This window comes from Eptesicus fuscus, chromosome 3, assembly GCF_027574615.1.
Source record: "Eptesicus fuscus isolate TK198812 chromosome 3, DD_ASM_mEF_20220401, whole genome shotgun sequence".
NCBI classification, from domain to species: domain Eukaryota; kingdom Metazoa; phylum Chordata; class Mammalia; order Chiroptera; family Vespertilionidae; genus Eptesicus; species Eptesicus fuscus.
The window spans coordinates 74,353,105-74,379,518 of NC_072475.1; the positions used below are offsets into that span (position 1 = coordinate 74,353,105).

Here is a 26,414-nt window from a genome sequence, read left to right on the forward strand (position 1 = left end):
TAGTAGTATTTCTTTAGTAGTGTGGCTAGTAGAACAATTTACTGTGTGGCTCTTGTCTAGATTCTCTTCGGGTTTATTCTTTTCTCATGATGTTTATCTGTGGTGACATGTCTTCTTTCAGGGTGAGGGCCCTTGTTACTGAAACCAATATTTTTAGTCTTTAGTTGTTAACTTCAGCAATGGTTGTGTGACATTAAAGCTTTGCCATGCAAGGCTGAGTTCTCTGGATCTAAGTGCTCTAGGTGGCTTCCTTCCCTTTCCAAGAGCAAAACATTTCTGCTAGCACCTGGTTTGTGTGCATGTGGATAAGCTGTGAGGAGAGATGATCAAAAGTCCCTTTGGTAGCAATGAGTCTGAGATGAAATCAGTTTTTCCGTTCACATAGCACCTTGACACTTGTGTAAATACCGTTAAGCATCCCCCAAGCAGTGGTGGCTTAGAGCGACTATTTAATTATTTAATAATCCAAATTCCCGTGTGCTGGTAACACTTTATGCCTTATTAATATTTCTGTGCTGACAGTGCCCCCTCCCCTAAGCCCTTTATGGGCCATTTCCCACTAATTATGTGGAAGAAGAAAGTTGAAGGAGAAAACACAGCATTAGAGTAAAGATCTGGACTGCCATCAGACTCGCCAATTGACTTTACCAGGTGCCATGAATCCCTTGAAATAATATATAAAAGGTATTGATTATGTACATTAAAAATCAACTCACAGATTCTTAAATGGGCCTTTGACCATAAAAGATTAGAGGCTCTTTAAAAATAAGTCTCTATTTCTAAGTTTAATGTTTATTTTTTAATTTACAGAGAGAGAGAGGGAAAGAGAAAGAGAGAGAGAGAGAGAGAGAGAGAGAGAGAGAGAGAGAGAGAGAGAGAGAGAGAGAGAGAGAAATTTGTTATTCCACTTATTTATGCATTCATTGGTTACTTCTTGTATGTAGTCTGACCAAGGATTGAACCCACAACCTTAGTGCATTGTGGAAATGCTCTAACCAACTGAACTATCCAATCAGGGCCTAAGTTTAATGCTTTAAATTAGTCATATATTGATTAACTAGAAGATGCCTTGAACTAAGCATACTAACAAATCCATTTTCTAAATTCATTCTTTGATTAAGTGCTTTATGTATTAATAATAATTATGACTTTATTTCTTTCTAGTCAAGAATTCCTCAGTATATTCTGTGGTTGACACAGTTTATCTTTTGTGTTCTTAAAAACAAAGAATTTGATTACTTTGGAGATGTACCTTGCCACATTCTTATCCTAATATCATTCATGTTGTCATTTTTAACCTCATAGACTTGAAAGTAGATTAATTTGTGACTTTTAGTTACTTTTGACTATATTGTAATATTCTAGACCTGTCAGTATAATGGGATACTGTCTTGAGCTAAAACAAAATTATATATATATTTTTTTTAATCAGGTTATTCTTTTCACTAATATGGGAATCACCACATGGTGCTAAAAGGAAATCACACTCAATTCCCATATGAACATTTTCTCCCTTTTAAAAAGACATCACTTACACAGCACCCAGTTAAGTGCTTCATTACTCTCATTTATTATTTATAATGTTCCCAGTTGTTAAGGGATTTGATATGCTTGGGTTTCACCTTAGGGAAATGGCCCCCTAGAAAAATGAAACCCAGGGCCCAGAATAAATGCACTTAATAGACAAATTGGACTTACAATGTAGACCTTTTGTTAGATTTTAGATGCCTCAAAACTTTATCCCTCCTCTATTCTTGCAGATATTATCATATTATTTTAAAGATTATCTGAAACTTGATTTTATTAAAAAGTAGTAAATAACTACTTCTCACCCAACAAAAGGAAAACTAACTTTTATACCTAAGTTTGTGCAATGATAATTCTATTACATTTACTGGGAATTCAGGAATGGTTATTCAGGGTATATTCACAGACATGAAATAATTTTCAGTTTTGGGCTGAATTTAAAAGTCAGTTCAAATAATTTCTTAACAACAATATCCAACCAATTGGTGGTATCATCTTGCACAACCAATCATTGTTAAGAGGATCATTCTGGTGCTATGCCTATAACTTATTTAAGATAAAACCAAAATTTCAAACACAACGTAATTTTTTTTCCCTATGCTCTTAGCAACAAGTCATTTGAAATGAAAACCCCTGGGTTGAAATCATGAATGGAACCACATTATGGTTGTAGAACCTCAAGTAAATGACATTATCTCACCATTTCTTTATCCATGAGAAGAATAGTCTGCCCTGTATAAAAATCAAAAGAAAAAAACAAATGATAAAATTGTTTGGTAAAATGAGGTACTTTACTAATCTTGGTCCTTATTGCTTATCTCTCAAGTTATGTTTTAAATAGGTGTTGATAGATCTTAACTGATTGCTTTCAGCAGGTGTTTCTCTCACTTCCCAGAGTCTCAGCAATGATGATACTAAGAAGCTGGATGGGACATAGTATTTGTGTATTTCCCAATTTATGAAATTTCTATTTGCACTTTTTTCTGGTAGTGCAACTATAGGTTTGTGCTAATTTTAAGCTACATTACTTTGTCTTTCTTTTTCAGCATCAATATTCCTTTCCTCTGTCTAATTTCATGGGAACAAATAATTTACTAGCAAAATTTTATACTGGTAATAATGATAACAAACAGAAATATGCCCTTTGATTTTCCTGGCACGGGTTTGTTCAGTCTGAAAACTTTCATTTAACTTACTGTATACATACGTGTGTGCATGTGTATAATATGAATATTTGTATATTTATAAATTTGAGACTAGTACAATGGAAAATATTCTTTCTTACAGATGTTTTGGCATTGGCTGTAATCTCACCAGAGTGGAAGTCCTGCTTCAACAGAGAAACTGCTGGCAGGACAAAATCCTTCAACCTTTTTAGAATAGAAAGTCTATTTCACAGTCAAGGTGGCTGGACAGCAGAGCCTGTAGACTGCAATTTTCTTTTTCTCTCTCTGGATCTGGCTCTAAGGCCAAGATTATTCTTGAGATCTGTTTCGTATTTATAAATGTACAATGTCCAGGATTAAAGAAACCATTTCTTTGTGAAAAAGCTTCATGAGTCAAATATTGTTTGTTCAGGATTTATTCTTTTATCTTTTTTCATTGCTTCCTCATGAATAGGGATATCAATTACTATATTCAATCTCGCTTTCTTAATTATACGTAGTGGATTTTTCTATGAGCAGATTAAGTGTTTAAATGAAGATTACTCTCCTGGCTTTTTCATGGACTTTGTGTTCACTTTTCAAATTTGAAACATTGCAATTTTGGTAGAAATCAAAGCTTAAATATGATAGTGAATTTTTGAATTCAGCAAATTGCATGCAAATATAGTTTTTCATTTTCTAAAAAGTAAAAGTTATTGATTCAACCCATTGAAATGTAGATAAAAGTTAAAATTTTATTTTTCATATAAACTAGAAGGCATTATATGTGAATTATATTGATTTACTTGTAGTGAGATAAACTTTGAATTAAATAATCTGGAATATTGGGCATGTTCTACATATTTTCCTCCTGGAGAATAGAGACAACTAACAGCTATATATGTATTACATGTATGTATGTGTATGTATATGCATACATATGCATATCCTATATAATAAAAGCATAGTATGCAAATTGTCCCCTCGACTGGGAGATGTCTGGGAGTTCGACCAGGGTGTGGGGCCAGCTGGGGGAAAAGAGGGGGGCCCAGAAGGGAGGGAGTACCTGGCCACAGCTGGCAGGGGCTAGGGACCCTACCAGTGCCGGTATTTCGTGCACTGGGCCTCTAGTCTATATATATACATGTATCCTATTTATAAAACCGGTGTTCTAAAGGACAGATAATAGAGTTTATAGTTAATCCAATTAAAATAAAATAAAACAAAGGTTTTTAAACTTGTTCCCATGAACAGGAATAAAAAAACACACTTAAAATTATATATATATATATATATATATATATATATATATATATATATATTTAGTCTTCATAATACCTTGCATTTCAATGTATCTAAAAAAATAAATAAAATAAAATGTAGCTTGGCTGGTGTTCTCAGTGGTTTGAGTATTGGCCCACACACAAAAGGATCATGGGTCCAATTCCCAGTCAAAGGCACACACCTGGGTTGCAGGTTCAGTCCCAGGCCCTGGTTGGGGCATGTTCAGAGGACAGCCAATTAATATGTCTCTCACATACATGTTTCTCTCTCTCCCTTCCCCCTTGTCTAACTCTCCCCTCACTCTTTCTCCTTCTCTCTCTCTCTGTGCCTTCTATTTTCTCTAAAAATCACTGGAAAAAATATCCTCAGGTGAGGATTAAAAAATAATAAAATCAATAAAATTGTAATAGCACCCAGCTTACCTTTTAAGGCCATTGTCATTGTTTTCTTTTATGTTTGCTTGAATTTTAAATTTCCATAAAGAATGTGCTAGGTTTTTTTTCTATAATTCAAATAATTTTTTTTTTATCTGGAAAATGTAAGACTATTTAAGTGACAGGCAAGAACCCATTGATGCATATACCATTCTGTATCCAAAAGGAGTAAAACTTTTAAAAATAAGTACTTAGTCTGATAAGGACAAGCACCATGATCCAAAACATATATGTGGAATAGTAAATGAATTGATTTTTATTTTCTATCTGATGTTCAACATGCCAAAGCCTCATCATTAACCAAGATCAAATCATGAAAGAGAATCCTTCCTTTATCCCCAAATGATAAATGTGGTTACACAAGAATGTTAATGTGGACTTTTTCTTTCTCAGGTGATGATAATTGGGGAAGAAAAAAGAAATATAAGTCTATTTAGTAATAGGAACTACATTCCAAGGCAAAGTAATTGCATATAATTATCCCTTTCTTTGCAGTTTCCAAATTTGATTTTATGTAAATCAGATGATTGTCAAACAGACTCTCATGATAAAAATTAAAGAAGTTTCTTTAATGTTCCTTCTCGGATAACATACCAGAGATATACAGGCTTTAACTTTGAAGTTTAAACTCCTCTTTGTGGTTGACAACTGTGACTTGAGCAACTTTTATTTTAATAGTTTTATCTTAATTGACTCTTGTAAGCGAAAGAGATAATTAGAATTTTCAAATAGACATTTAATAAGGGGTAATTTAGTATTGGTTTGAAGTATTATTTCCTATTACAAGCTTCCAGCATAAGACTAGTTTTCAGAAATCTCTCTGTGTCTGTGTCAAAACTTGACTTCTCAGCTTCTCAGAAAAAAGCTGCTCTCAAGCATTCTGATTGTAAGTCTGATTCTAAGTAAAGGTGTATCAGTTGCATCAGATATTAGGTCAGAAAATATGATTACCCCATACACATCAGGCATTGGGTCAGAAAATATGATCACCACCTCCACATAGGTAGAGATGGGGATTATGGAATGCAGGCTGACCTGTTCTGTAACCAAGGCCAACATCACTTTTCTCTCTGGATCAGTCTAGGCCCTAATAGGTAGGGATTTCAAAGCTTATTCTTATTCACATGTTATGCAAAAATATTGCCTTAATTATGTTGAAACTATATATATATTCACATATATATATATATATAGCTTTATTAAAGTATATTTCATTTGCCATCTTGTTCTTTTTTTTAGTTACCAAGATGTATCTTTATTCAAACAATAATATGTTACTCAAATGTCTGCTTAACTGTAAAATTCTATCTAATCAGAAAATGAGCTATACAAAAAATCAGGGTCATTTATTTATTTTTCATTTTTCCAACAAGTATTTAGTATTAGTTAAGCCATGATTCATGCAATCTTATTCTTTTATAGTGTACAGTGAAGTAATATTTAGATTTGCAAAGTTGTGCAGATTATCACTATCTTATTTCAGAACATTTGATTACCCTCATAAGAAGCCCTATACTCATTAGCAGTCACTCTCCATTCTTACTTCCATCTAGGCCCGGCAACCACTAACCTACTTTCAATCTAAGTATATACCTATTCTAAACATTTCATATAATTGATATATAATATATGGCCTTCTGTGTCTGCCTTCTTTCACTTAGCATAATGTATTTAACATTCATCTATATTGTAGCATATATCAGCATATTTTCCTTTAAATGGATGAATAATATTCTATTTATGGATATACTGAATTTTGTTTATCAATTCATTAGTTGCTGGACATTTGGGTTGTTTTCACTTTTTAGCTATTAAGAATAAGGCTTTATGAACATTCATGTACATGCTTTTGCATGAACATGTTTCAGTTCAGCTGGGTATTTACTTAAGAGTGGAATTGCTAGGTCATATACTAATTTCATTTTTAAAATTTTGAGGAATTTCCTTATTGTTTTCCATAGCTGCTGCAACATTTTATAGTCTACTAGCAATATATGAGGAGTTAATATGTTTAATAATATACTTAAACATTCTGTTAAAATATTAAGAGGAAAATACCCATGTCAATAAACATTTTGATATTTTTATCAGAATGATATTTATAATTATTAGTTTATATTAGGTTTCTTAGGAAAGCATTACAAAATTGTTTTTTCAATAACCAAACTTATATCCCACATGCCCAGATTATAACAAGGACTTGAGCATATAAATTTACATTTAAGGAGATGAAATTTCCAGAATATAAATCTCTGCAGAAACAAATTGATGGAAATAATCTTATTCAATAGGTATTTGTTGACAAAAGACCTTTTGGGAACTTTTCTCAGAATAAATGATTCCAGGAAAAAGTCTATAGAAAATATTCTTTTGAAATCATTAGATAACAATTTTTATATGGATATACTTGCAAAAGTTCCTTATAATTTATGTTTAAGGATATTCATTGTTGCTTTGTGTGTAATATCACCATGAACAACAGCAATAACAACAAACATGAAGTTTCTTCCAATAGGGTACAGATTGAAGAAGTTATATACTCCCACAATTTCACAAAACAGTCCTCAAAAAAAAAATGAGTTAGGTCATTACATAAGTAGATGGAACAACTATAAAACAGATTTTAATAAAAGTGGAGAAGACAATGTTTAATATAAGATCTTTATATGAAAACTAGAGGCCAAGTGCACCAAATTCATGCCTGCGGGGGGTCCCTTCAGCCCAGCCTGCACCCTCTTCAATCCATGACCCCTCGGAGGATCGGGCCTAAACCACAGTCGGACATTCCTCTCACAATCCAGGACCACTGGCTCCAAACTGCTCACCTGCCTGCCTGCCTGCCTGATCGCCCCTAACTGCCCCCCCCCCCGCTGACCTGGTCACCCCCAACTGCTCCCCCTGCCGGCCTGGTCACACCCAACTGCCCCCCCCGCCAGCCTGTTGCCCCTCACTGCCCCCCTCTGCCGGCCTGGCCTCCCCTCACTGCCCCCCTCCGCCAGCCTGGTAGCCCCCAACTGCTCCCCCTGTGGGCCTGGTTACGCCACTCAGCCTACTGCTCAGTCTTGTCTCCCCTCACTAACCCACTGCTGGCCTGGTTGCCCCACACAGCCTGTTCGATCATCCGTTCAGTTGTGATGGTCACTTAGAATTTTATTATTATAGACTAGAAGCCTGGTGCACGAAATTTGTGCATGGGGGGGTGTCTCTCAGCCCAGCTTGCACCCTCTCCAATCTGGGACCCCTCGAAGGATGTCCTACTGCTGGTTTACAGGGATCAGGCCTAAAACGGCAGTTGGACATCCCTCTTGCAATCTGGGACTGCTGGCTCCTAACCGCTCACCTGCCTGCCTGCCTGCCTGCCTGCCTGATTGCCCCTAACCACTCTGCCTGTTGGCCTGCTCACCCCCAACTGCCCCCCGCCGCTGGCCTGCTCACCCCCAAATGCCCCTCCACCAGCCTGATCACCCCCAACTGCCCCCCGTGCCAGTGTGTTCACCCCAAACTGCCTCCCTTGCCAGCCTGCTCATCCCCAACTGTCCCCCCTGCTGGCCTTCTTGCTCCCACTTCCCTCCCCACTGGCCTGTTCGTCCCCAACTACCCCCCTGCTGGCCTGCTCACTCCAAACTGCCCCACCCCCCACTGTCCTGATCACCCCCAACTGACCCCCACTGATGGCCTGCTTGCCCCCAACTGGCCTCCCTGCTGGTCTGCTCACTCCCAACTGGCCCCCTACCAGTCTTATCACCCCCAATGTCCCCCCTCCACCGGCCTGATCACCCACAACTGCCATCCCATTCTGGCCTGATCACCCACAACTGCCCTCCCCTCTTGGCCTCTAACCCCCTCTATCTCGGCCCCGCCACCATGGCTTTGTCCAGAAGAACATCCAGAAGGTCTCCTGGAAGGTCTCTCAGTCTAATTAGTATATTACCCTTTTATTAGTATAGATAGAGGCCTGGTGCACTGATGGGGGCTGGCTGGTTTGCCCTGAAGGATGTCCCAATTAGGGTGGGGGTTCCCTTGAGGCATTGGGCAGCCTGGGTGAGAGGCTTGTGGTGGTCTGCAGGCTGGCCATGCCCCCATGGGGTGAGTGTCCCCACTGGGGGGTGTGGCCAGCCTGGGTGAGGGTCTGAAGGCTGTTTTTAAGCTGGCCACAGCCCCTTCAGGGTGGGGGGTCCCACTGGGGTGCCTGGCCAGCCTGGGTGAGGGGCTGAAGGCCATCGTCAGGCTGGCCACGTCCCCCAGTGAGGACCCTCACCCCATGGTGGTGTGGCCAGCCTGGGTGAGGGGCTGAAGGCCATTTTCAGGCTGGCCACATCCCCCAGTGGGGACCCTCACCCCATGGTGGTGTGGCCAGCCTGGGTGAGGGGCTGAGGGCTGTTTTCAGGCTGGCCACACCCACTTCAGGGTGGAGGTCCCCACTGGAGTACCTGGCCAGCCTGGGTGAGGGGCTTTTTTTCTTTTCTTTTTTTTTTTTTTTCAGAGCCTCCTTGAGCAGAGACCAGGGCCGGCTGGAGGAAGGTATCTGGGATTTATTTATTTTCTATGATTGAAACTCTGTAGCCTTGAGTGGAGGCCAGGGCCGGCCAGGGCAGGCAGGAAGCTTGGCTTCCTCCATCACCAGGGGCAACCCAAGCTTCCTGCTTGCTCCAGCTCCATGGCCGCAGCCATTTTTGTTGGGTTAATTTGCATACTTGCTCCTGATTGGCTGGTGGGTATAGCAGAGTGATGGTTAATTTGCATGTTTCTCTTTTATTAGTGTAGATTATAACTGAATGTGTGCATGTATTTAGCTATAGTGATTCTCTGTAGCCACAATTATAATTTTTCTTGAGGAGAAGAATGAGAGAGTGTGAGAAGAGATTTTCATTTTATATTCTTTGGTACTTTCTTACCTTTATACAGGTTATTAACTTTATTTTTTTCCCTTAAAAATATCAAAAGAAGTTAGTTAGATTTATTTTCTTCATACAAGTGTACTGAAAGGACATAACTATGTACAAAAAAAAAAAAAAGGCATGGGATAAAGGCTAATGTGAAGCTGACATAAGCAAGGTGAGTTACTCATGAAAAGATCACATAACAATGCCCTGCTGGATATGCCTCCTTATAGTACTATCCTATTGAAACAACACAACTAAAGGATCTGGCTATGCTCAAGTTCAAGGGTTGCTGGGAGTTGAAGTTCCTTTTTGAAGTTAACTTGAATACTCAGAACCTAGCCTCCATCCTGCCTGGCTTGTGTTTCAATAGCCTGTGGCTGATATCCAGGTTGGGGGTGATTTAGAAATTGTGCATCCTAATTGCAGTCAGGCAAAGCCGGGCAACTGCTAAAACAAGGTTTTTAATGTTCTCTGAGGGTTTCAAATAGAAGATGTGAGAGAAGAAAATGGCACTCTAATGGAAGATTCTGTGCCAGAAAGTCTTGCTACCCTGTTGCCCATAGTTAATCGGACTCTAAAACACTTGTCATTCAGTATTCATGTTGGCCTATTTAATTCTATAGCCAACACTCAATCCAGAGCTGAGCCAATCCAAGGTCTTGACTGAGTTTGATTGCTCTGGGGGCTCTGCCTAAACTCCAGCTAGATCAAAAGTCCCAGGATATCCTAAAGGAGGTACATGGAACTTAGCTAAGATGGTTTTATGAAGATAAATGAAGAGGAATTAGAACCAAACTTCTGTGCAGCATTGTACCTTCTCCAGGAAACACTTATGTCCTACCCTTTGCTGTTTTCTAATCTCACTAATGTTATTGCATTAGAACAATGGTGCTCAATGGGGGCGATTTCACCCTTCCTGCCCTTCTTTCCCTCATGATTGGCAATGTCTGGAGACAGTTTGATTGTAACTACCAGTGGTGCTACTGGCATCTAGTAGGTGGAGGGCCTGGATTCTTCTAAAATCCTACAACAAACATAGAGCTTCACCACAACAAAGAACTCTACTTTATGAAATGTCAATACCACCCCAGCTGAGAAACTCTAAATTAGAAGAGCATATTCAAAGACTCTTCTGAAGATCTTGCTTTAATTAGAGGTAGGAAATCTCAGCTGAATTTATATCCACCTTTTTGTTGTTGGGTTTTTTGTTTTGTTTTTGATGGAGGGTACTCTGAAAAGTGTATTCTCACCAGCCATACCATTGGTAGCTCAGAGAAAGCCTTTGTTTCACTATAGTTAGAGTTACTATAAACTGAGAAGGGATATTCTGGGCTCTGAGTAGTTAAGACTTCAGAGGGAACTGACTATGGATTCTAATTCATCATGCAGTGCAGAACATGAGCAGTCAGTTCTTCCTAAGAGTTCAGAATCTACTCTGCTTGCAGATATTCTTCTCTTTCAGTCAGTCTGTATATTTCAATATCCCTTTATATCTTCTCTTTTTTTAAAGGTATTTAAAACATTTTTTTCTTTATTGTGGACTCTTTTCTTCTGTCTTTGTCTTTTCCATCATTCTGATTTTTCCTTCTTTTTTTTTTTTGCCTCTTTTGTCTTTTCCATTCTTATAACCTATATCTCTCTGATTTCCTCATATATTATTTCTCCCTTCTTAAATATTTTCCTTTGTCTTCAGTGTTTCTCTCTCCATGTGTATCTTTCCTCAGCTTTTATTCTTTCTGCTTCCCTTTCTGATTGTCTCTCTCTCTGTCCCTCCTTTTTATTCTTTACTTTTCCTTTTAAATATTAATATATCTGAGGCATAAACCAAGAAGTTGTTGTGCTTATTGAATACAAATTTAAGCTTTTATTTTATTTTTTTTTACTAAAAGAAAAACACATTACCTTGCATTCTTTTAAGTTGAAAGATCTTTAAAATCTATCATAAGTGTCACTATACCTCATTGCCTCCAACATGAAACATGGTACCTTGTATGGAATACACACGTGGTAATATTCACATATAACATCTATTGAATTTAATTACATGTAGTTCTTGGTGTACTGATTTCCAATCCATTTCTAATTTTGACATACACACACACAAACACACACACACACTCCATGTCCACATACCCTGAGACGCTAAAGGGGTATAATAATTATGGAGTTGTTAGGCCCTATTCAGGGGACCCTTTTACTGTCTCAATTTGTAACAGAAAGGGTGGCTATTTCTCTTATGTGTTGGCCACCACTGGCTGCAGATTTCTTAAGCTTGCTTCAGCCCAGATCTGAAATCCTAAGTGAACTTAGATAGAAACCTAAGCCTCCCAACCCATGGTCCTGAAACAGATTGAGTGGTTACCAGTCCCCAAATCGATAGGACTTATTTGAAGCTTTGAAGTATATTTCACCTTCTCAGTAAGAGGACAGGCAAGCAATGACTCGAAGGGTGACTTTCTGGCAGTATGCATGTGGGGACTCTATAGTGGACTCCAAATTGTCTAGACTGCGCTGTGCAGTGCTCCGGGGCTATGCATGCTCAGGCCTCGGGAGCTATTGTTGCCTCCTTTCTGGTTGAATGCATATGCCTTATTAGGTTATGCCTTGGCCATCCGTTAAAAACCACATCACTCAGTACTCTAATTTTCACAACGCCATGCAAACCTCAGTGCCTAGAAAGCAGGAGATTTTTGGAATAGCTGTTGAAGCTGTAGAGGTGTCATGTGGAAAATATCCACGAGGGCACGTGCTTAGTCCAGCCTGGTTTCAGCAGCCGTAAAGTATGTTGTTGCTCTCAGGCTGCTAGGTGGTTAAACTACTGGGGTTAGAACATCTAAAAATAAATGGGGGAAATGCATGTAGGAATGACCTTTGGAAAGAAACATTCTATGTCTGAGACTAAAGTAACTGACAGAGCACATGAGCCATAGGGGTCTGACAAGAAAGCATTAAAAGGCAATCCCTGCTGGATGAGGAGTGGATTTCATTTTTTTTCCCCCATTGCTAATTGATGACTTTCACTATTGTTTTAAAAGAAATCTTCCTATGGCCAGAGAATTTGAAGGGCTGCTATTCATGTACAGACAGAATCCGACAGCGGATGTATTCAAAACACAGGCCACATCGGGAATGTGACAAGAACTGCTTTCCTTTAAATCTATAGCTCACCCAGGAAATTTATGTTATGAAAATATGCAATCTATTTTTGACTGCAATTCTCTTCAAACTTTACTTCAGACATTTTCCAGCCTGAACTACATGTTCCACATAATGAAGCCTGTTTTCTCTCTCGCCTCCCACCCTAGCCCCCCTTTGGAACGCTAATGGCAGTTTTTGTTCCACTTTGGATAATGAGCAGGTTGAGCTGCAGAGGATTTGTGCTATCAGCTAACAAAAACATTGAAAGCGAACCTGGACTCAGCCCCGTTTCCTATTAACCGTTTCCTGGGAAAGGAGCCTTGCATCCATTAACATGCCTGCTCAGTGTATTTTGGGTATATCAAATAATAGCATTTCAAAGGAAGTGATTTGTTTCCCTTTACAGGGATTTACAAAAAGCAGATTGAGTATTAGTTTGGTTTACCAGTTCAGAATATTGGAATCTATTAGTAACAGGCACTTAATACTGCTCCTCTTGGAGCAGGCCAGACAGACAGGCCCAGCCATCCTTGTTCCCTGTGCGAGTTTTCTGTCCATCACCATTGAGAAATGAGCAAAAGTGTCACTCAAAGCTATTTAACTACAACCTCACTCAGGGTTGAATAAGAATGGAGCAAATGCACTTACCAGACCCTTCACTGATGCTCAGGCAGGTATCCCACAGTCCTCCTCAGGCCTTATTTTTCTACCAGCCTGCCAGTTAGTCTTTTTTTTTTTTTTATTTTTTTAATGAATCTTTATTGTTCAGATTACAATTGTTTCTCCTTTTTCCCCACATATCTCCCCACCACCTAGTTCCTACCCCCCCTCTTCCCTTACCTCCCCCCCCCGCAGTCCTTATCCATAGGTGTATGATTTTTGTCCAGTCTCTTCCCATACTCCCCACACAGACACCCCTTTCCCCCTGAGAATTATCAATCCACTCCCATTCTATGCCTGATTCTATTAAGTTCACCAGTTTATTCTGTTCCTCAGATTTTTAATTCACTTGACTTTTAGATTCATTTGTTGATAGATATGTATTTGTTGTTCATAATTTTTATCTTTCTTCTTCTTTTTCCTTTTTTTAAAGAATACCTTTCAGCATTTCATATAATGCTGGTTTGGTGGTGATGAACTCCTTTAGCTTTTTCTTATCTGTGAAGCTCTTTATCTGCCCTTCAATTCTGAATGATAACTTTGCTGGGTAGAGGAGTCTTGGTTGTAGGTTCCTGCTATTCATCACTTTGAATATTTCTTGCCACTCCCATCTGGCCTGCATGGTTTCTGTTGAGAAATTAGCTGATAATCGTATGGGAGCTCCCTTGTAGGTAACTAACTGTTTTTCTCTTGCTGCTTGTAAGATTCTCTCTTTGTCTTTTGCTCTTGGCATTTTAATTATGATGTGTCTTGGTGTGGTCCTCTTTGGATTCCTTTTGTTTGGGGTTCTGTGCGCTTCCTGGACTTGTAAGTCTATTTCTTTCATCAGGTGGGGGAAGTTTTCATTCATTATTTCTTCAAATAGGTTTTCAGCATCTTGCTCTCTCTCTTCTTCTGGTACCCCCATAATTCTGATGTTGGTTCGCTTGAAGTTGTCCCAGAGGCTTCTTACACTATCTTCAACTTTCTGAATTCTCTTCTCTTCATGCTTCTCTGGAGGAGTGTCCTTGGCCTCTTTGTATTCCAAATCTTTGAGTTGATTCTTGCAATCCTCTAGTCTGCTTTTGGGTCTCTGTATAATATTTTTTATCTCAGTCAGTGTATGTTTAATTTCTAGTTGGTCCTCATTGAATTTATCGGCCTTTTCCATGAAATTCTTGAAAAACCTTATAACCGTGGTTTTGAACTCTATGTCCAGTCACTTGTTCTCCTCCATTTCTTTGGTTTGTTATCTGTTTCCTTGCCTTCTCATATTCTCTGCTTCCCTGAGTTGGTAGGGTAGTTTTGTGTACTAGGTGTCCTATTGGTTCAACGGGTCAGCCTCCCAGTTACTTGAGGTGGACACTCTTGGTGTACCCTTGTGTACTGTGTGTTCCCCAGCAGGAGCTACAGCAAGGGCTAGTTTTCTCCTCCTTTGCTTGGGCGGTTTTGGAGCAGTCTGACTGGAGCTGCAGTTGGTTAAGCTGCTCCAGAACAGGCCATTTATATGCAAAAGCCGCTGTGTGGAGCCGGGGCTGGTTTGTAGAATGTGCGGGGCGGGGCCTCAGGGCGGGGCCTCAGGGCTGGGTGGGGTCTCAGGGCGTCACTAGGCTGGGGCGTGGCCAACGGCGATGGCTGGCGTCAGCCGTCTCTGCCTTTCCACGTTTCCAAGTCCCTGCGCCCCGCGCACCACTGCAAAAAAGTCACTCTCACTTTCCAACCCGATGGCCGAGAGTCCAGCTTCTCCCCATAGGTGCCTGGGTCCCCCGAGTGTCCCCAGAAACTGGATTTCAGAGTGATGGGGAGCTTGTCTCCCTGCGGGTTGAAGAAAAGCCGCGCACCCAGCCGCCCGCCGCTGGCCGGATTCACGTGCCTCCGTACCTCAGCTTTTCAGCGATTGTGCTTCTTTCTCTTCTTAGTTGTAAATCTTCCACTCAGCCAGCTTTCCCATGGTTCTGGGTGGTAGACGTTTTTGTCTTTTAGTTGTATTTTTGAAATTGTTGTGTGAGGCAGCAGATTAGTTGTTTAACTATGCCGCCATCTTGGTTCCTTATCCTGCCAGTTAGTCTTTTTTTTTTTTTTTTTTTAAACACATTTAACATTACTCAGCATTTAACACTGTTAATTGTTTTATTTTAATCATTTAAAATAAATGATATTCCCACCACTTACTAACAATTTGCCATTTTGAAAGTAATATTGGTATATTGCTTTTTGTAAACATTATTTATGCTCACCTTAGAGAATGTAAGCAGTAACGAAAATACAAAATAACATTCAGGGGGAAAAAATGTCCTTCTATTTACAAATAATCTCATTACTCTAGGAGAGTGGTCGACAAACCGGGGCTCGCAAGCCACATGCGGCTCTTTGGCCCCTTGAGTGTGGCTCTTCCACAAAATACCACGTACCCTAATTAAGTTAATAACAATGTACCTACCTATATAGTTTAAGTTTAAAAAATTTGGCTCTCAAAAGAAATTTCAATCGTTGTACTGTTGCTATTTAGCTCTGTTGACTAATGAGTTTGCTGACCACTGCTTTAAGTGAACATTATTCCAGACTTAATCCAAATAAATAACATGAAAATAATTTTAAAATATTGAATTATGCTAAGGATGTCTCCAAAAATAAAAGAACACTAATTTTACTTTTACTTGAAATCAAGGGAGAAAATGAGATTGTAATGAAAGGAAATACTGAACCACAAATAAATGTCTTTAACAACAATTTTTCTTAAAAATGTTTTTAAAAAATATATCATAATAATAATTAAGACTTTGAAGTCATTTAAAAAAATGTTTACAATTTTAAACAGTTGAATCCTTGCTGTGAGGAGAAGAATTTAGCCCTTTGAACACATCCTTTCAGCTTTTCTACCCTTATATTCTGGTTGTTGTTGATTATGAAATTGATTTTGAATTTTCTCAAATTGTAAAATTCATGTTTAGCTTTATAACCACATAGAGGCCTGATGCAGGAAACTCATGGAAGAGTAGGCCTTCACAGCCACGGCTGCCTCGACCCTTGCAGCCCCATTTGCCTTGGCCCTCGCAGCCCTGGTTTCATCCGGAAGTTCGTCCGGAAGGTCGTCCAGACGGCATTCGGACGGTCATTCTGCTGTTCAGCTGTTCGGTCGATTTGCATATTACGCTTTTATCATTATAGATTTCTCTTTTTAAAAAATACATTTCATGTATAAATGGCTCAGCTTCATGCACTCAAAGATATTGTTTGGTCTTTCCCACCATTCTATCTCCATCACTGTGAGTAGTGCCTAGAAGATGTTAGGCACTTAATGTTTATCCAATTGAATTTTATTTATCTCTATAGTAATTACTGAGTTGAATGAATACATGGATATATTTTTAGAGAATGATTTCAGTGTTCATATCTATGTTTTTTTAATATAGGGTCTCTATTTCTCAGGTGTGTATGAATTAAATTGTCTGAATTTTGTTATTTTTCCCCCCAATAAGAGCTATGGCTAACATATTCCTGGAAAATTTTTCAGGTTTAATAATAACTTTGTGTAAATTAAAATGGAATGGTATGTTGTGCGGGTATAATGTGGGTATGATGGGTCACAGTTTCTGCCCTCAGGACTTGGCAGACATCAGTCTATTTGCTCGGGTTTTGAATGTTGATGTAAAACTTAAGGCCAACCGAATCTCTTTTCACTTTTGTAGGTAATCTTCCGCTTTTCTGCCTTGACATGTATTTAAAAACTTCCTTCATCTTGCATGTTGTCTATTTTTGTCTATTAGGACCTTTTACATGTGAATCATAGTTATTTTGAATTATCTGATAGTTTCAATATTGGTGTCATATCTGAACCAGGATAGGTTGATTCTTTTGGCTCTAGCCTTTTCCTGTGCCTAGTGATCATTGCTGATGGCAGCCAGCTTGTGGCGGGACAGCAGAGATTGAACTAAATAGATTTTATCCTGCGAAATTGATACAGCTTTTTGTTTCTCAAGGGCTTTAGGGTGGTATTTGATTTAATATGGACTGGAGCTGGGCTGGACTGGAGGTTTGTTTTGCCTTGGTTATTGTCAATGTACCATGGGCACCAGGTACCTCTCGCGAAGCCCTGTGGTTAGGAAGAGGCTGACGTGCCAGACAGTTTCTCAGCGCGGGCTCCACCCTCAGCTTTGGGTCGTTCATTCGTGCTGCACCCCAGGACTGCTAGTAATGGTGGTGGGACACTGTCTTCTTTATTATTCTGATTAAGTCTCCATTATAAACAGCAGCGTGTCCCTGGGCATCAGTGCCCTGGCCATGTTCGTGCTCATACTCCCACCCCAGCTGTAGTTCTGGTTATAGCATGCATTTCTGCTCTCTGCCCTGAGGTAAAGGCTTTTTTATTTCTCTTCCCTCCCCTTAGCCCAGTGATGGGCAACCTTTTGAGCTTGGTGTGTCAAACTTCACCAAAAAAACTGAGCATAACTCGGGTAGTGTGTCACTTTGAGGAAAAAACTAACTCCAAGACTCTAGTCGCAAAGGTTTCATCCTCAGGAGCAGCAAATGTTTCATCCCCGGCATGCGGCCGCGTGTCATCAGAAATGGCTACGCGTGTCAGTGCTGACACGCGTGTCATAGGTTCGCCATCACTGCCTTAGCCACAATGAATTTTTACCGGTGCACAAAAAGTGACTGATTTTATTGCCCTTCCCCTACAAATTAAATCACTTGTTCCATCAGGATCATGGGTAGAAGGATCCCAGTGGAGAGTTGTACCCCCCATTGTGGCTTCTGTTATTCTCCCCCACCCCACCCACCCACCCACTTCATAAAGGACATCTTGTAAGCCTGCAACTGAGGTGTGTGCCCTTGACTGAAATTGAAACTGGGGCCCTTCAGTTCATGGGCCAATGCTCTATCCACTGAGCCAAACCAGCTATCTTGATATCTAAAAACAAACATGTTATTTTTTTATTGTTCAAGTTCAATTGCTTAATACAAGATATTGGTGTGACCATTTTATGTCAAATTTTTTTGTATGCTCTTTAAATCTTGTTTTTCCTTTTATTTTTCCTCAAGGATATTTTCTTGAACTACATCATTGAATAAAGGCTTTTATTAGTTATCAATTTTTATGAATGAGTTTCTTACTACAGAGACAATAATTATCATCATAATGGAACATCTGTGTCTTTTTAAAAATCATTCATTTCTCTCTAGTTTCTTGAAACTCATTTTCTTTTAGTTTAATGATAACAGTATTTCCTGAGTTCTTCAAATTCTAAGACTCTATTTTTCTACTTTCTTTGTTCTAGTCTCACATTTTTGTCAGTTATATAAAGACTAGAGGCCCGCTGCACAGATTTGTGCACAGGTGGGGGTCCCTAGGCCTGGCGGGTGATCAGGGCCTGCCAGCCAGACGTGGGGGGGGGGGGGGAGGATTGGGGGACAAGGCACAGGAGGTTGGCAGCCGGCCCTGAGGAGGGAGTCAGCCCTTGGCCCACCTGGGAAAGGGGCTGCGTCAGCTGCCATCCAGCCCTGGTTCCCCATCCAGCCAGGGGCTGAAGGCCCCAGGTGGGGTCTGGAGAGGAGGCAATGGTCTCCAGGATAGGTGTGGAAGGAATGGACGCCAGACACTGACGCCGCCAGCTGGTCGTGGGAGGTTGGCTGTAGGAGCGCACTGACCACCGGGGGGCAGCTCCTGCATTGAGCGTCTGCCCCCTGGTGGTCAGTGCTCATCATAGCGACTGGTCAACTGGTTGTTCTGGTCATTCAGTCGTAATGGTCACTTAGGCTTTTATATATATAGTTAGATGGTTTTAGTCTTCAACTTTTTTCTTGCATCTTAAATCACTGCTTTCTATCTTCTTTTATTATTCATTTTTGAGTTTTTGTTGTACTGATTCAATGGATTTATTAAACTTTTTACATAAATGCGAGCAATTATGAAGAATTCCCCAGTTTTCCATAACATTTATTTTTTTATAGTTTAGGATTTTCATCTTTCGTTTAGTACATCTCTCTCTCTCTCTCTCTCTCTCTCTCTCTCTCTCTCTCTCTCTCTCAATGTAATGTACTTTTTCAATATGTTGTCATGCTCTGTTCAGAATCCAGAAACCACATATACCTGCCTGCCCAGGAAGCATAGCCACTTGTATATTCTATTGGGCATAAAAACTTTTTGCTGAAGTAAACTTATTATCTCCACCCATTCCAAATGACCAATGTTATATTCTTTCTATATAGCATATATTGATTAAGAGTACTTCCATTTCTCTACTTCCCCAAAGCAGAAACCTCAGAGTCATTCATGAATGTTCCTTTTTCTTCATCTCCAAGAAGCTTTTGCTGTTATTTAGGCAAGAGATGCTGGGGTCTGATCTCAGGCAGTGACAGTCTGGATGTACAAAAATCAGAAGATTGGGAAATATTTGTTACTTCTTTGTTGCATGACCTTACTAAGATCATTTAAATGCCCTAAGCTTTATTTTCCTCATGTTAAAACGAGGGTAATATCATTAGCCCATATTTCATATCGTGGTGACGTTTAAGTGAAGTTATTACTCTGGGCTTTTCATAGAGCCCCTTTTCGTAGAGACCAACACCTAGTAAAGTGTCTCATAAAGGATATTGTATTATACATTTCAAGTGGATTAATATGCCAAAAGTCACATAGCTAATAGGTGGCAGATATGGACTTTGAAACCAGGCCACCCGAGTTCCAACATTAAACTTTTCTTTCTTATAATGTAGACTTAGAGGGAGCAGTAGGCTAGAGGGCAGATGAACGCCAATTCGGCATTAGGTCAATATACCTCTAAATTGGATAAACAGAGCTTTTTTTCTATGTCACAAAGCAAGGGTGGATTCTATCACCTGTACTTTTAAACTTTTTCTAGTCGAAATATGTGACTTTTAATTTTCATTTCAACTTCAGCTTCTGTGCTATCCACTGAAGAGCGTTTGCTCAAAACTCATCCTTTTCACCTTCACCTATGTTGATGAAAAAGACAAGGCTTGTGGTCATCGATTTCATTTGTCCCACCTGGATTAGGGGCCAGAACATCAACTGCACAGTGATTTCATGCCCAGGAAGCCTCAAGAATCATAGATCCATTTGCAGACAGGCTGTGAAACACACAATGTTTATGATGATCTGTGTTGTACAATCATATGAGATAGATTGCATATATAATGCTCATCAGTGTGGAGTCATCTGGGGAAGCATCTGCTAAATTTTGTTTGCCAGCTTGAGGAAAAGATATTGCCAAAAGGTTGGCAAAGTCATTTATGTTCTTATTGTGTGAAGCAAATTTATACTTTTTACTGTGACTCCTGGAGTGAGAGGGAAGCAGCACCTCCTCACAGAAGTAGCCACAGGCCACACCCACCAGTCTACACTCCACCGAAGATGTGCCATATGCCACAAAATCCTCAAGGGGTTTGAAGCAGAGAGCTGTATACTAATGGAGTCATTTTCTTTAATGCAAAAACGCAGCTGGAAAATATTCTTCTTAAGCAATAAGAGCATCAAAGTGTGCATATTACATACACACCTAAGGACATGAGTCTACAGATGTGGTACTTGAAGTGACTTTTAGGGGACCACACAAATCTATCAATAAAAGGAGAAAGAGCTTATGAGATAAAGACTACACTAGTTTTTATTTTTTTTTCCTATTCATCTTTCACATAAATTACATATATACAAAATAAATTATTCATTGTAAAAGTGTATCTCTGGAAATGTATATTTAAAGAGACTTATTCAAGCATAAACTCTCAAGATCAGATGGCAACATAGCTCATTATAAATTGCTAAATTACGGTTTCTATTTTATCCATATGATTTGAAGAAAATTTCACAACTCCTTATGGTTTCAGCATCACATAGAAAATAAACATTTTTTTTTTCTGTCAGCTGTCTTTACCTTGAAAGTCTCTCACACAGTTTGCTCAGCTTGGAACAAGGCGGCTTTTAGATTAGGACTTTTGCTTGTGTGGCAACATTTTCCGTATTGGGAAGCACCATGTAGTGGCAAAAGACTCTTTAAACCAACTTCTAACTCAGGATGAATAGTGACCAAGTTATTTTCCATGGGGACAATTACTTTTGTTCATTTATTTCCAACAGTGAATTCCAATAACATATTAAGCCATTGACCTATTTCTAGCCTCACAATAATTGCTCTCATCAGATCAATTCCAATTGATCTTCTATATGCATATTTAATAACTATTTCTGGGTTCTTTCCCAGGACAGAGAATATAATTCTAACTTCTCAAGGCTTTCAATAATACCTCATTCTTCTTCTTCTTATTTTTTAAATAGACTTTATTTTTTACAGCACTTGTATGTTCGCAACAATATTGAGCAGAAACTACAAAGATTTCCCATAACCTCCCTTATCCTACATAGGAATAGATTCCCCCATCCCTTAACATCCTCCACCAGAAGGTACATTTGTTACAATTGGTGAACCTACATTGACACATCATGATCACTCAAAGTTCATAGTTTATAAGGGTTCACTCTTAGTGTAGTACATACCATGGATAATAATGTACAATAACATGTATTCATCATTGTGGTAACATGCAGAGTATTTTCACTGTCCTAAAAATCCTCTGTACTCCATCTATTCATTCTTCCCTTCCCCAAACCTCTGGCAACCACAAATATTTTTATTGTCTCATAGTTTTGACTTTTCCAGAATGTCACAAAGTTGGAATTATACAGTTTGTTGCCTTTATAAATTGGCTTCTTTAACTTAATAATACACATTTAAGGTTTCTCCATGTCTTTTCATAGATTCATAGTTCATTTCCATTTAGTGCTAAATAATATTCTGTTGTCTGGATATACCACAGTTTATTTACCCATTCACCTACTAAAGGACATCTTGGTTGCTTACAAATTTTGTAAGGCTTACAATTATGGATAAGGCTGCTATAACATCTTTGTGCAGGTTATTATGTGGACATAAGTTTTCAACTCTTATAGTTAAATACCATGTTGTCTGAGTCCTGGATCATATGGTAAGAGCATATTTAGTTTTGTGAGAAATCACCAAACTGTCTTCCAAAGTGGCTGTAACATTTTGCATTCTCGCCAACAATGAGTAAAAGTTCCTGTTGCTCAATATCTCTATAGCATTTGGTATTGCCAGCATTCTGGATTTTGGCCATTCTAATAGATGTGTAGTGGTATCTCTTTTAACCAAAGTACTTTCCTATATGCATAATCCATTGACACAAACAACAGCATAGTGAAGGCCTGGGGTGGGAGGAGGGGGGTGGACAAGAGCAGGCTAGAAGGGGTCAATGGGGAAAAAAAAGAGGACATACATAATGCTTTCAACAAGAAAGATTTAAAAAATAAAGAGTTCTTAGGCCTCAACAATAAGAAAATAACCCAATTAACAAATGGGCCAAGTCCTTAACAGACACCTCACCAAAATAAATAAACAGATGGCAAATAAGTGTATACAAGCATGATCCATATCACATGTCATCAGCAAAATGCACATTAAAAAAAATGAGATATTCTTCTTTATAACAAAATTTAGAGAAAACTTGTTTATCTTTTTTTTTAATTTATTTTATTGATTTTTCACAGAGAGGAAGGGAGAGGGATAGAGAGCTAGAAACATGATGAGAGAGAGACATTGACCAGCTGCCTCCTGCACACCCCCCACCAGGGGATGTGCCCGCAACCAATGCACATGCCGGAATCGAACCCGGGACCCTCCAGTCCGCAGACCGACGCTCTATCACTGAGCCAAACCTGTTTCGGCGAGAAAGCTTGTTTTTCATTTGGCCCTTCTTTTTTTTAAGAACACCTTTATTTTAATTTTTAAAATATGTTTTTATTGATTTTAGAGTGAGAGAAAAGAAGAGGGAGTAAGAGAGATGGAGATGTGGATCTGAGAGAAACATTGTTCGGCTACATCCTGCACACTCCCTATTGGGGATTGAGCCCAGGTTGCAGGCATATGCCCTGACTAGGAATCAAACTGGAGAACTTTTGGTGCATGGGCTGATGCTCAACCCACTGGATAACACTGGCTGGTCTGGTCTGGTTCTTACTTCTTAACAGAGAAAATAAGTTTTCCCATTCTCTTTCCTGTAGCTTGGGTTGCCTTACAGACATTTTCATAATCAAATCCACAATAAAAATTTTTATTTCTCCTAATAGTATTACCCAATTTGGAGACTTCTTGATCATAGGTGAATTAGGCAAATGTTTCTTCCTGGCTTATCATTGTGCTATAAATTTCTTTTCTTGAATCAGTTGCTCATGGCATAGTCTTAATCTGAATTGTTCTACCAGAGTTGTGATTGTATTCATCTTTCTTATTACTATATCAAAACACAATGCAAGGTGATGTCTTGTCATAATTAGTTTCATCGGTCTTGTAAAAGTTTAGGCTTCATAGAACTGGACTTCATTTCTGAGAGTTTTATAGAAATATATGATATTTGTCATAATACCACATTATGAAGTTCTCTTCTTATATCCATACTAGAGGCCTGGTGCATGAATTTGTGCATGGGTGGGGTCCCTTGGCCTGGCTGGAGATAGGGTTGAAGAGGGCCATGGAAGGTTGGCCAGGGGGAGAGGCCATGGGAGGTTTGCTGGTGGGGGGAGGGGCCACGGGAGGTTGGCTGGCTGTGGGAACACACTGACCACCAGGGGGCAGCTGCTGCATTGAGCGTCTGCCCGCTGGTGGTCAGTGTGTGTCATAATGACCAGTCGACCAGTCGTTCGGTCGTTTGGTCACTTAGGCTTTTATATATATAGATATAATAGCATTTGAATCAATTAATATTTATTATTTTGAGCAGTTAGGAGTATTAAAGTTGGTACATACATATATAAAAGATTAGCATGGCCATGGTGCCTCCATGGTTCAGCGTCGACCTGTAAACTAAGAAGTCATGGTTCGATTCCCAGTTGGGGCACATGCCAAGGATGCGGGCTTGATCCTCAGTGTGGGTCATGGAGGAGGCAGCCAATCAATGATATTTTTCTCATCATTGATGCTTCTCTATCTCTCTCCCTTCCTCTATGAAATAAATACAATATATATTTTTAAAAAGATTAGCATGTGGATTATATTGAGTGAAAGATTTAGAGACACATTTTGAGTAAGAGGCTAATCAAAATACTAGAAATTATCAATTATTCATCTCTATCAAAACATAAATGCTTTTTGGCAACTTAGAAAACCAAAGAATTTATTGTCAGTGTGACAAGGTCAGCAAATGCCCAACAAATAATTTATTATTTTAAAGAGTCGCAACTTTCTGGTCAATTTTTAGAGCAATGTTAAATTGTAGGCCATTTGGTAGCAAGTACTAAATTATATCTTAAAGCTTATTTAATAATAACTGAGTAATTAGTGTAAAAGCAGAAAATTGCCACTAATATAAAGGTTTTACCTTTTTCCTCCCTGCTCCTAGATCATTATTTGCATGATCTACTGCGCAAATGTACTTATTTGCTATGTACTTGGAAGTGCTATGAATTAGGTGCTTAAAAAAAAATAGTCCCTGGATTTCAATCTATACATGTGCCAGAAACTTTTAGTTTTTAGTTGGATTTCTGTTAGAAATCCAAAATTAATACCCACTGGGAAATAAAGCTATCTAGTTTATAGTGTATTCATTCAGATTGGTTTGCTCTAGGAAGTCATTAAAAAATGAAGCTTTCTTTTCATTTCCACTACATTAAATTCTAGTTCTGATGGATTACAATTTTTCCTCCTTGTTGTTTTATGTAGCTATGATTTCACCCAGAACGATTTATTAGCAATTGTAGAAGAAATTGCGGCTTTGAAAATTATAGGATTTAACCTTTAATAGGTATAAAAAGTCATGATGATCTTCCATTATAAAGAATGTATGCCTTATGGTTATATTGAGAATGAGTATACCAATTAAATATAAAAAGAAATCAGATGACATCATCAGGCAGAATCAGTGTAATTAGGGTTGGGGATGAATCTGAAATCTATGAAGTAGTGTTGTATCTGATATTTCCAATATGTTCTTTATTAATAGAGTTTTTCTTCAGTAAGCACTCTTCATATAACTCTTCTCTTCAAGCCAAAATCAGTGTTTAAAAGATTATTGTTTTCTTCACTCTCTAAATAAAACTGAGCAGTTAAGATATTATTTTCATAGAAGTTCCAGGTCTAAAATTGATTTTTTTTCATAGTTCCTACTCTACATAACACTGAACCATCTGAAGAAAAGTCAAGGGATAAATATAGTAACACATACTCTGGAAAATTCTTATTAAGTATCCATTCTATCTGTGTAAGTCATTGTATAATGAACTGTGATGTGAAAAGCTAGTTAAATAAATGACTTCCTTCTTTTAAGGATTTTATAATCTATTAATTTTGCATAGTAAGCCTACTTGTAAGAACAACTTTCATTTGGATAGTAATAGGCATCAAATCAGAATAAGGTAAAGTCTACAGGACTAATCCTATCAAAATATTCCATAGGAATTTTTAAGAACAATGGGTTCAAGCGATGACAGGAGATATCATGGCAGTGTAATTGGTGATTGGATTAATAAAATGTCATTTGCTGGTTTTCTTAGGACAAACTAGTCCACCTGATACATTTGTTCCACTTCCCAATTTTGTGGTTTATTATAACAAAATTATACTCATTCATTTATGTTTTTCTATGGTTGCTTTCACACTACAATGGCGAAGTTGAATATGTACTTGGACCAGAACCCCGCTAGCCTGCAAAGCCTATAATATTTACCATCTTGCCCTTTTCAGAAAATAATTATCCCTTTCCTAGGGGACTAAAGTATTAAAATAGGCAGTCAGATTAGTCAGGGGGAGTAAGTTTAGGTGCAAGATAGGTTCATTTCTAGACATCATGACTTCAAATTATGGGATGCCCAACTGGAAGCATAGAAGGTAATTGATGGGGCTCTAGAATTTATAAAAATGTTCCAGGGTAAGCTTACTGTTTTGATCACATTTTTTAGTAGTGCTATAGTTGACATTTTGTGATATAAGATAGATATTCTGATGGATATTTTTAATGATACAAAAAAAAAAACAAAAACACAAAAGTCTAAGGACTTTTGAAGTGTTCTTTAAAGTATTTTAGAACACTGAAAATAGCTCCGATTGTAGGAGGTTAGGGGATGAGAGTTAAGAAAATAAAAGCATGTTCAGGAAGTTAGTTTGTAAATGGATAGAAAGAAATATGAGTGTGACTTGAAGGGCATGAGAGTAGCATGAAGATTTATTTCAAGATAAGAAGAAATCCAGACAAGAAAGTATTTCAACGCAGATTGAAGAAATCACTAAACGAAAAATGCTGAAATATTTTGGTGAGAGGAAAGAATCATTGTATGTTTG

At 38.7% G+C, this 26,414-nt stretch overlaps 1 non-coding gene across 1 annotated transcript; it reads left to right on the forward strand.

Moving 5' to 3' along the window:
- The first annotated feature begins 8,894 nt into the window (after positions 1-8,894).
- Positions 8,895-8,969, forward strand: MIR9241 (microRNA mir-9241). Its single transcript, NR_130548.2, has one exon. It is a non-coding gene; the product is annotated as a microRNA mir-9241 (primary transcript).
- Positions 8,970-26,414: the final 17,445 nt, after the last annotated feature.